Below are 14,394 nucleotides of genomic sequence, written 5' to 3'. Positions count from 1 at the left end.
AGAGGCTCTGTTGCACAAACTTGCTGAATATAACATAAATGGACCATTCTTTAATATTATAAAAGATATGTACAAAGAAAATCTCCTATGTAAAAAAGCTTCTAAGGCATTGTTTTGTATAAAAAAAATACTCTACTCAGATAAGATGAATGTTTTTTCCCATATGAAACTATTTAATTCTTGTGTTAGCCTGGCCCCAATATTACTGTATTGTAGTGAGATATGGTCGCTAAATATTGTGAAGAACAACAAAACTCTTGAATCTCAATATTTATCTATGGAATCAGTAAAACTCCAGATCAAATTTGCGAAAGGTCTTCTAAATGTTAATTCAAAGGCAGTAAATACAGCTGTATTAGCTGAATTGGGAATGTACCCTATTGGACGGTATACAGGCCCTTAAGTCTTCTGTAGGATTTTGGTTACATATTTTAAAGTCAAATGAAAATGAGTCATTATTATATAATGTTTATAAAGCTAACAAGCAGTTAAATGATGGATTTGCTTCAAAAGTTAAAATGCTACTTTCAAAATTGAATTTCACTCATGTTTGGGAAAATCAATGTACTTTCTCTAAAAAAAGATTACTTTTAGCCATCGTGAAGAATTAAGCTCAATGAAAATTACATTATATTTTGGAGAAATTGTCTCTTTAATGATGATAATTCAATAAATGGAAATAAACTAAGAACCTACAGAAAATTTAAAGTAAAGTATGAACTAGAAAAGTACCTTTTATTGAATTTAGATAAAAATGTTACAAAAAATTATGCTAAAATAAGAATAAGCAATAGTATGCTGGCTGTTGAACGTGGTAGATACAACAAAACAGCTTTAGAAAATAGAATATGTCCTTTATGCCATAAAGAGGTGGAAGATGAATTTCATTTTATCATAACATGTTCAGAAATTAATAAAACTAGGATCAAAATGTTTGATGAAATATCTAGTATTGTCCCCTGTTTTAATTCAATGAGTGAAGAAAACAAATTTGATTTTATATTTTCCTGCGAAGAATGTGATATTTTACTTATCATTGTTAACTACATAAGTGAAATGTATAATGAAAGAAACAATTATAATGTCAATATATGAACTGTGTAATTGATGGCTCAACTTATAATGTTATTACTATACTATATATAAAAATATTAATTTTCGCGAACCATTTAGGTCACGGAAATTCCAAAATATGGCATCAGTAAGGAGAGTTGTGCAAATAATGTGAATACACAGAACCCCCATCCAAATTATCTTTAGCTAAAAGTATTCATCATTTTCTATTTTATATGTACCAGCAACATTCCATTTTTCTATAATTTCGATTGAAATATTCCAAAATCTGAGTTAAAATCGATCGAATGCCCCAAATAAACATTGTCTGATTGGTTGAAGTACTGTGGCGTCAATGATTAGCATAATAAGCCTCGATGTAAAGAATAAGCCTCGATGTAAAGCACACGCTTCACATGAATAAGGAGAGTTTTACAAATAATGTGAATACACAGATCCTCCATCCTATTTATATTTTTCTGGAAATGTTGCAGTGTTCATCATTTCTGTTTTGATTCTGCTCACAACATTCCATTTTTTCTATAATTCCGATTTAAATATGTGGAACCCGCAATAAAAATAGATGGCCTCAATGATCTAATAGCAACGATGTTACATTAGACTGGGATCCGGCCCAATCTAGCTGCGCGTCGTAAGGTCAAGATTAGCCAGGATCCCAGTCTAAATTATGTTACATAAACCCAAAACCATATCACACAATTACAGAACTTTGCGCTCAAATGTAATTCTTGGGGAAGTATACGGGTAACTTCGTTTACGAAAATTTATACACACTTTATCATTAACATATTACCTGGCTTTTGCATATTCTCTATTTTTTATTCTGAACTGTAGTCGAATTCAATTCTATACATTTTTTTTTACATGAAGCAATAGGAGTAAGAATATTTATTTAGCGCCAATTTAACCAGCATCACAACAAAATTATTTACCGGTATTTTTGTGAAATTTCAGTTCTATAGGTTATCAATTAGAGAAATGTTGGCAAGTATTACTTATTTATGTTAAGGTTCTACTGATGTGATTCTCTAGACCTTTTTGACGGTCCGTGTTATCCCTTTTATCTCAATACTATCTCCGATGACAGGAATGTCAACTCGACCTATTCGTGTCGAAAGTGAAAATCCACTCTATTTGATGAAATAATTTCTTCTTCAACGGTTCATGCATTATTTTTGTATTATTTGATAACCAATCACATTCACGTTGCATGTTTGCATGAAAATGGTTATGTACATGTATTAGTGAATTGTAAGGGCGATGCAGCATGCGAGGTCAGTGCGCGATCACGTGACATTATTATATGTAAACAAACATGCTCCCCGTGTAACACGTGTCTGAATTATCCTTTTAAAGTGTTATGAATCTTTCAATCACTATTTTATGATATTTTTCTTTTTGTTTTTAGGTTTGCATATCAGTAGTCCAAGTGAATTAGAAATAGTTCCGAGTTGTGTGTGTGGTTTTTTTTTAATAGTCTATAGTATTAGAAGGTAAGTCTACATAAGTTATATTTACATGTAACTAAAGTCTAAAAAGATGACTCCACTTTCCCTCTATATTTAAAACCCGCTTACCAATTTAAACAGCATTTGCTCCCCTTGAAAGCTAATTTGCCCCTTCCCCGTCATTTCCCTTTAAATTTGCTCAAAAGTCATACTTATAGTCCATTTACATTAACCAGGTCAGGAATAACCACCAATTGGTGGATTATACCTCAATTGACGTATAATCCACCAATTGAGGTATATTGGTATAGACCAATTGACGTATAATGCAATTTTTTTGTAATAAAATGCTAGTGTGCGATAGGAGCATGATTTTGCAACTTGCAACCTATTTTATGACCCTTATTGAGTCCTCTGAAAGTTTCAGTTTTGTCAAAGCCTGCTGCATCTCTTGAGAATGCATGTGTACAGCAATTCTTTTGTTGAAACATTTGTACTATTGACCATGATTGACTTTTAATAATGAAAGTCGAGTATTAACAAAGAGCTCCTTTCACCTGTGGAGTAGTACTCATGATCGCATGACTGCAAACAGTAATGATGTCCATTGACAGATGATTACAGGTAAATTTGCCAATCAAGAATTGACAAGATAACAATAGAAGAAACTGCAAATACAATTATTGATTAAATGCAATATGTTATGTCACTATACTAAACTAGGAATGTTTGGCAAGTTTTCATACCATAATATGGTTTTAAGAAAACAATGCTCCATTTTGATAGAATAATTTCTTTTGAAAAACAAAGAATTATACACCAATTGGTCTATACCATTATACGTCAATTGGTGGATTATACGTCAATTGAGGTATAATCCACCAATTGGTGGTTATTCCTGACCTGTTAACGGCTGATTTGTGATTTTACCAAATTTTCATATTGAACACATTTGACCATTCAGTATGAGTTCCCATGTTTTTTTGTCTTATATGAAGGAGGTTTTAGGTCATCTTTTTCTAAACACCTTATTGCTATTTGTCTGTCTGGATTGTTAAAACCACAAAATCAGATAGTGATGAATATGCAAGTTTTCAACAATCCCGGAAATTACACTTTATTTAATTATCGCTATTTAGTCCAATCTGGGAAAAACAGTAATACACTGTATGTACAACTTTCTGTTTGGGTCATGCGACTGAAAATAAAGGTTTTTTACTAGAGAGCTGAGGGAGGAAAAACTTTAGAAAGCGATCATCAAGAAACTTGAATAGTTAATAATCCACTATTTTTCGAAATTGAAAATTGAAGTAAAAAATTATTTTGTTTTAAGTATTTACAATAAGTTAAAACGGGTCTCATTAAAAAGTATTGTGCATGGTGAATTGTTTCAACGGCCCCCAGATAGCTTCAACTGGATGAAAAAGTTGTGTAATTTTAGAATTCATCCGGTATGGAATAAATAGCGATTAGGTGTATTGACATCCACGAAAAAACATAGGAAGTAAGATACATGTAACTCCCCTTTAGGTTTTGATAAATATTGGATATGACATTAAGAAGTTATAAAACTGTATTCTTTGAATATGTTTCTAGCGTAACATGCACGCTTAGTACTGCTTTTTATACGTCCGTCAAAGACGGGACCTATTATGGTATACAAATGTCAGGTGTCCGTCTGTCTGTCCAGCGTAAACATGTGGCACCGTAACTTGAGAACGACTTATCCAAATTTCATGAAACTTAATATAGTTGTTTCTTATGATGGTCACATGATCTGTATACTTTTTGGTGAAAATAAGATTAAAACTTTTTGAGTTACGGCACATTGTAACTTAAACAGGGGGGTGTTTTTTTCACATGTCACACCGTATCTCAAAAACAATTCTTGATTATGGCTTAAAACTTTAAACACTTCTTAGTTACATTAATCTAAATATCTGTATACTTTTTGGTGATGATTCAAAATTTCATATTTGAGTTATTAAGTATTTATCATGTTTTTTCCAAGTCCGGATCCATAATTAGTTTCAAAAACCGGAAGTGTGCCATTTGGCCACAGACCACAATTAATTTCTCTATCATTTCTTTAGAACATTTTGTATCATTAAAAAAATTGCACCATGCACTTTTGTCAAATTTTTTGTGTGTCTTATGTATAGCACTAGTCCAAAAATATATCCAAAATTCAGAAAGATTGAAGCAATCACTTTTACAAATTTAGCCAATATACATCCATACCCCTATGGACAAGTCAAGAGATGTTCCGAAAACTGTAAATATGACCTTTTTGCACTTGGCCTAATCACTCATTCCATATCAAAATGAGTTAAAATACAACATCCAAAAAATTATTTTACCTCTCATCTTTCATTTCCACCCAATAAAATCTAAGAAATGAGTGGGGAAGGGAAAGAAAAAAAATTAAGGAAAAATACACTCTAATTAAAAGGAACTACATTCGTGAACAACGAAAAGCGGGGTCATTAATTGTGGTCTTGGGCCATTTGCAATGTTTTTGAAGCACCTGCTGTGCAAATTTCTTGGATTTTAATCTATTTGGAATACCTTTTGACATTAATAAAATGTTTTACTGGCTTTCTATGCAAGAGGAAGCAAGAGAGAAAAAATATTATGTCATTTATCAGAAGCCTGTGTCAAAAACAGGGTCGTGTGATAATTATTATTGTTTTTTTTTTTTTGAAAGATCCAATAAAAAAGTTAGGGTCGGGGCTAAAAAACAGGGTCGGTCAGGTTACCTGAAACACAGATTTTTTTTTCTCGGCCCAAGGAGAGTTGTTAAAATAATGTGAATACACCATTTGTACACAGAACCCCCATCCAATTACAGTTATTTTTGGAAAACAAATAGTGTGATTTGTCAAATTCAGCTGATTTTTTAATCGTCTTGAAAAAAGTGTACATTTTATGAGGGGGGATAATCCCGAGCTTAAAAACACCCGATCCCGGAGTCCTGATAAAGGTCCTATCCCCCCTCTTTTATTGTCATGTCTAAGAATTACTGTTTAATCTTCATTTGGCAAGAATACTTCAATAAGATACCCCCATACATGTATATGGACAGATCATATGTTATCCTCTGTCATTTGAAATTGTGATGCCAGAATGCATTCCCCCCCCCCTTCTTCATAACCACCATCTTGACCATCTTTTCTTGACCATCTTAAATGAAATAGTTTAGACGGTAAACTATGCTTGAAACACGTGTGTCACTCAAACGACTTTAAAGTAGTCTCCCTGATCAATTACTTACATCAAAGTCGAAGGATAATTCAAGTTTTAAATCGGAGATTTTTCTTGCCCTTTAACATTTATTGTCACAACAACAACTTTCTTTTCTAAACTATCTTTACATGGAGAGGAGACGTCAAAAGAGTTCTTCAAACACATGAGTCGAAAAGTGGTAAATAACTCCTGTATGTGACATTTAGTGGAAGTCATTCAACCATATCATTTTGACAAACAATTCAATCAACACCTTTATTAATTAGTCCTTTGTTGTCGATAGCTGTAAATTGCAATCAGCTGATAATTGATTTTCTGTCAAAATCTTAATGAGGTCAAGGTGAATTCCGAGTATTGTCTGATAAGTTAAAGTCTGAGAAACTCGAAAAAAGTAAATAAATAAGAAGGAGGAAAATAAATCTTTCTATATATTTCTTTCGCCAAATTCTTAAGCAAATGACGAATTTTCATCGCCACAAGTATTATTTTTTCGCAAATTGGGAAAAATGGCGACGGCCAGCGGAAACCCTGTGTGAGGACACCCTATAAAGCTTGTGCTCGTGTTGTGCTAAAACATTTTTAGTATGCTGAAAAATACCAACATTAGGCCTTTTTTTTTTTTAATTAGTTGGTTTACGGACAACTAGTGTCAAAGGTTAGGGTCGGAGGAGGTAAAAAAAATAAAAATAAAATAGCAATCTTAGATTTTTTTTTTGTTCACGTATAACTGTTCTGAAAAATTTGAGTTGGAGGAAAAAAAAAAAAAAATGCTGTTCATTCATGACATTACAGGGGTTGAGGAGGAGAAATAGTTTAGCTCTTATCTTGATATGCTTTGCATTTGATGGATGGATGGTCAATTGTTGTTTAATGTCTAGTGGCTAATCAGATGCATAATTAGGATGAGAATAAAAGGACGCAAGCACTTCTACGGGTGTACTGGTAGGGGTGTCTGCCCTAGTTTTGTTTGGTGGCGAAACTGTTTGTACCTTGACAATGGCAACATTTTCATCAGCCATATTGTCGAATATGGCATCGCCGATTGTTTGCTTAGGTTTGCATTTGATAAAAGTGCTCTCAGTACGTTGACCATCAAAGTTAATATTCAACTGAAAGTAGATGAAGCCGTCAGACTCCATGGTCCTCCCTCGTTGGGTTTTTGAATTCGTCTGCGTCATTTCGAAGCTTTTCAAAATACGCCGTTCACTACAAACGCTTTATTGACACAGACAAAACGTTTTGGAACGCCTCGGATTTTTTTATTCACAGCACTCGAAAAATCGGGTCGGCGGAATAAAAAACAACACGAAATCAAAATTTTAATTTTATTTCACTTTTAAACAAAATCGGGTCGGCGGATCCGTAAACCAACTAATTAAAAAAAAAAGGCCTTAGAAAAATAAACAAATAATTGATATTGTAAAATATCATTGGTTGAAGAGCCAATGATTTACATACATGTATATACATAAATATATCAACCATAAAATACAACTGAATTAATTTACACCACAACTGTTGGAAAAAACCTTTATGTCTATCATGTATATAACTTATCTCATTCTAGTCCATTCAACTGACAGAATCAGTGTAAATTTCATGAATTCTTTAATATCATTATACATGTATAATCATGGACTATTCTTTTATATAGCAATATCTGTTTAGAGGTCTTTTGCATTTAAAGTTCAGTTTAAGTGGGCTTATTTTGGGAAAACGAAGTCAATTTCCAGATCATAGTTTACATTTTCTTTATATTTTGCTGTGTCAAGATAACCTCAATATCAAGGACAATATATAGACCCAAAAACCGTTTATCACATTCTACACATGAGATTTTAGCAGGAAAGACTGTGATTGGAGTATTTAACCATTGCAACTTTTTAATTTGATCTCCTCCACTAATTGAAGTAGAATATTTAATGAAGGTGTGTCCACAATTTAGAATATGTTTATATATGTACAGAAATGATGTTGAACCTGTTTTATAAATTGAAAAGGTTACATTTTCCCCCTTATTTCAAAATCTAAGCTTGAACCTCTGCGGTCTTACAAAGTTGCCCCCTGCCGGGAATCTGGTTGTAACATGTACAACAATCAAAGATCAACCCACACTAAACTGAATGTAATTGAAAGACATCTAGAGGTTGATATCAGAGGCAGATTTAGGGGGGGGCCTGCTTTTTGAGACAAAATTTGGTTGCTTATATAGGGAATCACTGAATCATGACTTGAGCGAGCCCCCTCTTAGGTCAGTCAGTGGGCCCCCACTTAAAAAAATTTCTGGATCCGCCACTGGATATACAGTATCTAACAGAAGATGAAAAAGGGAACAATATGGTGAATTTTAGAGATTTATATTATTTCATGTACATGCATTTGAAATATATCAGATATATTGTTTGATTTTTTTTAGTTCTAAGTTCCAAGGTGACCTAGCTTCCATTTTAGAAATCGGATTTAAATGCTAGTCTATCAGAGGGATTTTTCCTTTTAATTGGTTGTAGATATGGAATCTTATTTTACCATGAAGTCAGATTTGAAAATGACTTTGGGAATGAAGATGTTGTAAAGACTGAATGTCAGTTTTAGTCTTATATACAAACATGTATGTACTTTATAATTTTAGTCTTGCATGTATATAATTATGTGTACAATACATATATCACTGATTCAGTGGCAATGGTAAATAGACACTGACAAGTCTTAGATCTATAATATTTTATAGTTTTGAATGTTTTGTCCATTGACTAAAACTAGGTGGAGGTTTGTGTGTTCTTATTTCCAACAGAGGTACACTCAACATATATCAATATGTGCATTAAGCAAATTGATAGTTGCTAGATACGGAATGATTATACAACAAGAAAGTTTTAACCTGTGTATATCATGTATATATATACTTAAAATATGTTAAAAAAAATCATGTCTTTTTCAGGACTTCCGAATCCAACCATGTAGTATGGAATGTCGTTGAGATGTGGTTTTGGTCAATGGATGTTAATGAAGGACCAGTAGTACAAAGTATATCACTGGATTTAGCTCTTTGTCTAAGTGTATTATTAAAGTACTTTGCTTTGAGCTCAGTTCATTGTTATGCAATTCATTCTTTGTGAAATAAAGATTTGACAGAAGACTCTCATGTACAAGGATTTGTCAAAGTAGTACCACCTCTATTTACAATGTAAGTATTAGGGAGATAAAAGCATTCTATTTTGATTTGAACCAAACATATTATATAAAAAAAGAACAAATTTACCCAAGAATGCTACTCCCACTACTAGCAATATGATGCTAGGTTGTTTTAATACATCTGTAGACTTTACTGCCTACTTATGACTCAGTCCTGAGTGTAAATGGTCCTTCAACTATGTGGGGAAAAAATTATAAGGCCTATCTAGGCTTATCAATTTTGAAACTATATTTCATTGTACATATTTGAAATTTTTATACAACCACAGAAATTTTTGCAGTTGAAATACATGTAGGTATCCTGTCGTCGTCTTCCCAAGACGGATGGTTTCCAGATAATAACTTCAGTATAAGTAAAAAGGAAGCCATTAAATTATAACATAATATTTATAATCATAAAAGGAAGCTTGGGATTGTTTTGGGGCGGTTATATATATATAGTCCCTAAGGTTTATGAATAAGGGTTCCAAAGGTGCCCAAAACAAGCATTAATCTTGTGTCAGTACAAAAAGTTGTGTATAAGTATTTCAATTGTTTTGAAACTGTACCATAATATTTAATACCATAAGTAGAAGTTTGGGGTCTATTTTGTGGGTTATGGGGCAAACAGTCGAGGAATTGAGGGCCAAAAACAAACATTTTTGTAGATTCAAGGCAATAAATTGGAGTTATCTTTCTTTGTCCAGAATGGTTGTTGAATTAATATTACCTAAAACCATTGCTTTATGAAATCTTCTTTGAAAATTGGAGTTATCTGTCTCTGTCCAGAAAAGTAGTTGAATCGACTTAAAATAATGCTATGTATACAATATACAATGCAAAATTCACTTTACTACCAACTGATAAATTTAAGCAGTCTTTAATAGCCATTCAGTGATTACAAGCACTTTGATTATCATTCTAGGGTTATCCCCTTTCACAAATGGAAAAATTTCTCAAGTTTGTCTCAACTAAATTTAGTGAAATGTGTATACAAATGCTTATTACCGGTACCTCTAAACTTGGTTTAAGTTCAATTTTTAGCAGCTTCACTTTTACAGTTCTTGATTTATGTACCTTTATAACGTTATATGCTAGCGGAGGCATCATCACCATGACTGTATGACATTTACACTTTAATACTTTATGATGTATTAAAATGAGTAGTTGAATAATTACTGTTGCAAACTCCATTAAAAATTTGATTTGACATCATTTTATACAACCGCAAAAATTGAAAACTTTTTGGTTGTACATTGGTATCACGTTGGCATCATCGTCTTCATCCAAAGACATTCGGTTTTCGCACTCTAACTTCAGTAAAAGTAAAATGGAAATATATGAAATTTAGACACAAGATTTATGACCATGAAAGGAAGGGTGGGATTGATTTGGGGTATTTTGGTCTCAACAGTTTAGGAATAAGGGGCCAAATTAGCATTGTTCTTGGTTTTTGCTCTATAACTTAAGTTGGTTAACAGAAATCTATGATATTTTAACATAAGGTCTATGGCCACATAAGGAGGGTTGGGATAGATTTTGGTAATTTTAGTTCCAACAGTGTAGGATTTAGGGGCCAAAAAACAGGCCCCAAATAAGCATTTTTCTTGGTTTTTGAACAATAACTTTAGTATAAGTTAATTGAAATCTATAAAGGTTTATGACCACAAAAGGTAGGTTTGGATTAATTTTGGTCCCAAGGAATAAGGGGCCAAAATTAAACTTTGTTTGATTTCATCAAAAAAATGAAATACGGTATTGTGCTTCTTTGATATGCCAAATCTAACCATGTCCAAATTCTTAATTTTAGGTCCTGTTTTCTAATTGGTCTACATTAAAGTCCAAAGGGTCCAAAATTAAAATAAGCTTGATTTTAATAAAAATTGAATTCTTGGGGTTCTTTGATATGGTGAGTCTTAACATGTACTTAGATTTTTGATTATGGGCCCAGTTTTCATGTTGGTCCAAATCGGGGTCAAAAATTATTATACTAACTGAGTATTGTGCAATAGCAAGAAATTTTCAATTGCGCAGTATTCTGCAATAGCAAGAAATCTTCAATTGCACAGTATTGTTCAATACCAAGAAATTTTCAATTGCACAGTATTGCACAATAGCAAGAAATCTCCAATTGCACAGTATTGTGCAATAGCAAGAAATTTTTAATTGCACAGTATTGCACAATAGCAAGAAATATTCAATTGCACAGGATTGTCCCTTTTTCAAATTGGTTTACATTAAGATCCAAAGGGTCAAAAATTGAACTTTGTTTCATTTCAACAAAAATTGAATTCTTAGGATTCAAACGCATTGATCTCAGGAATTTCTTCACTGTCGTTCCCTCAATAACTGCATTAAACAGTTTCTAATCATTATTCATTCGAAACCATTTTATTATACCAATGTCTCACACACAACATAATATAGTATACTGTTGTCTATTAGTCCATCATCCACACTTCAGACAATAACTAGAAAACACTTCCCCCTACTTTCAAGAAAATTTGTTGAAATGTTTATATCTATTGACATAAGCTCCACATCGATTTTATAAATTTTAGAATTTTCATTATCATGTTATGAAGAGAGATTTTATCCTTAAAAAAGAGAGAATTTTCCAATTTTGAACAATAACACAAAAATGCATCCATCACCTTTAATTAAACTTTGGTGAATTGTTTACACCATTGACCTAAGGTCCCTTTTGATTGTAATAAATTCCAGATTATACATTTCTGTGTTATGAATTTTTATATATGCTAAAAAAAAGAAGGGATTTTATAGTTTTTGGACACCTTTAAGTGCAGGAGTTTCTGGCTACATTGAAAACCCATTGGAGGCCTTCAGCTGTTGTCTACTCTATGGTTGGGTTGTTGTCACTTTGACACTTTCCTCATTTCCCATCTCAATTATTCACATAAACACTTCCACATCATTTTATAAAACTTGGGTGAATTGTCTATGTCTGTTGACTTCAGCTACATTCCAAAATTTAAAACAAGATTAACAACTACAGGTCCCCAAATAGCCTTCAACAATGACAAAAGCTCATACAGCACAGTCAGCTATAAAAGACCTTAAAATGACAAATATAAAACAACTGAAATGAGAAAACAAATAGACTAATAATTGTACAAAACAAAATAGTTCAACCTTTAAGCAAGCTTAAAAGGAATCAAGACATATCATGCGCTTACAGTGCAGCTATTTATTAACAAACTCCATATTCAAACACTCAAACAACTAATTCACAGAGAGGGGTGGAAGTTGAAGCCCCCCTTTTTTTTTATCAGTCAATGCATTTGAATGAAGACATGTACACATCAACTCAATTTGTTAATACACTTTTCCAGTCTAGCTTTCAATACATTTGTAACGACCTTTAACCCCACTGACAATTTGCGTCTGTGTCCATACTTGTATATATTATAACATATTTTTTGTAACATAAGCATAATATTTTAGTTGATAATTTTAAAGAGGAGGCATGCTGTCAAAAATAGTATTATAATTAATACTAATAATCTATGTTTTTGTTTTTCTTTCAATGCTACATGTTTGTAGTGTTTAATGACTATCGTTTTGTATTTAATATGCCACTGTCTGTTTGTTTGTTTTTGTTGTATATTTTAGTAACAATCCTATTGTTTGGATTTTATACTAATAAAATTCTTATTCTTATTATTCTTATTCCAGTAAAGTTGTCATCTTCGCTAGCCAAGGGTTACGATCCACTCCCGTTATCTTCAAGAGAGCGGGAGTGGATCGTACGTAACCCGTGGCTAGCGAAGATGTAAACATGGTAAAGTTGTCTACTTTCTGCTATTTAAACTATTGGTAAAAGATGCTTAGGAAGTGGTGAATGTTAATCGAGAAACACCTCTTAATTATACCATATGCCGAAATCGGCATCATTTTAAGAATTGAATGGTTGTTTAGAGTGTATTAAACCATATACAATTACTAAATAAAGGATTCAATACTTATTATTATATATTTTTTTGCTAGGATCATGGAAACATGATTTCTCTATTTATAACGGGTTTCAAGATAATAGACAGAACTTGCGTTCTACCCCTTTGTTCTATATTTTTGCAATGTCGGTCATGATGGTTGGCAGGTGGGATCACTGGACATATTTTTAAACAAGATACCCCAAAAATAATTGTGACAAGACGTAAGTGTTTAACAGCAGTTTCAGACGAGATTTTTTTTTTGTAAAGTTTACTTACGATAATGGATTACGAACGACGCGGGCTACGACTTTATATTTATATGCGATAAACGACGGGCTACGACTTTATACATGTGCGATAAACGACGGGCTACGACTTTATATATGTGCGATAAACGACGGGCTACGACTATATGGCCATTATGGGCGATGAACGTCGGGCTACAACGCTGGATTTTGGAAGCCACCCAATGAAAACCTGATATATATCACTTAACCCCCTTTGGCCAGTGAGCTGATTATATATATAATTTAGGCTCAAAAGGGATTTCGCTTTGTGATAAACCATGTTATTTGTTTTATTTTGCTGAGTTATTGTTTAATCTATTGTACATGTTGTAGCTATGTGTGATTTGCTCTTTTTTTACCTTCCCGTCTCCACCTTAACCAATTCATATTTCTCTTTATCGTAAAAAGACAAACACATTGTGTTTTAATCTAACCGCTATTTATTTGCAATGCATCATTCAGGTACATATTAATAAAACAAATAACCTATGATTTGAAAGTTTATTGTATTTTTCAAGTCTTATGACGTTTTGAATTATGTTTAAATACAAGCGAAACAAATACGTCACCCATGCATTAAATATTTTCATAATTAAATTGTCTATGATCGTCCCAATATATTCACCTATATTTTGTAATTAAGTCTAAGCCGATTTGATTTCAGAGGTGAAAATCGATCCGATCTTTTTAGTTTACGTAGTTGCTTAGATTCGATTGTAAACACATTACAATTATTGTATAGTTTTCTATTTAGAATTTTAAAAAACATTTTGGACATTCAAACTGGATGATCGCCACGGTTCATTTGATAACGGAATTTAACTAGTGCATACATTGAAAAATAATCTGTGAATTAAGATAGTTGAAAGTTAACATGGATTTGTAAATAACTTTTATAAATTATATTTTTGTGACATTCATTTGAACAAGGTAGGTCTAACGATGTTGTTTCAGCTTCACTACCATGGCATAATCATTCTTTAATGATTATTTTCCCTGTTTAGTTTCGTACATCTCGTGGGATATAAAAATAAGAAGATGTGGTATAGTTGGCAATGAGACAACCCTCCATCAGAGAGCAAAATGAAATGGAAGTTAACAATTATAGGTCTACGTATGGCCTTCACTGAACAATATGCAAAAAACGTTCACTATCACAGACGAGTAAACATGGTCTGGTCAGTTTCAGATCGTTAACATTTCATTGAACCT

At 32.6% G+C, this 14,394-nt stretch overlaps 1 protein-coding gene across 4 annotated transcripts in view; it reads left to right on the top strand.

Moving 5' to 3' along the window:
* Positions 1 to 14,394, top strand: part of LOC139513840 (calpain-2 catalytic subunit-like) — a 35,072-nt gene that overhangs the window by 4,949 nt on the left and 15,729 nt on the right. Inside the window, exon 1 of one of the 4 annotated variants that reach the window (XM_071302686.1) lies at positions 13,670 to 14,112. The exons of 2 other annotated variants lie outside the window; for them this stretch is intronic. The gene's annotated coding sequence lies outside the window, so the exon portion shown is untranslated. Of the gene's footprint in view, positions 1 to 13,669; positions 14,113 to 14,394 lie in introns of those variants that run through there. One more of the 4 variants, XM_071302689.1, reaches the window with a different exon arrangement.

Source organism: Mytilus edulis, chromosome 2 (genome assembly GCF_963676685.1).
Source record: "Mytilus edulis chromosome 2, xbMytEdul2.2, whole genome shotgun sequence".
Lineage (NCBI taxonomy): Eukaryota > Metazoa > Mollusca > Bivalvia > Mytilida > Mytilidae > Mytilus > Mytilus edulis.
This window is presented reverse-complemented; position numbering and strand designations above follow the sequence as displayed.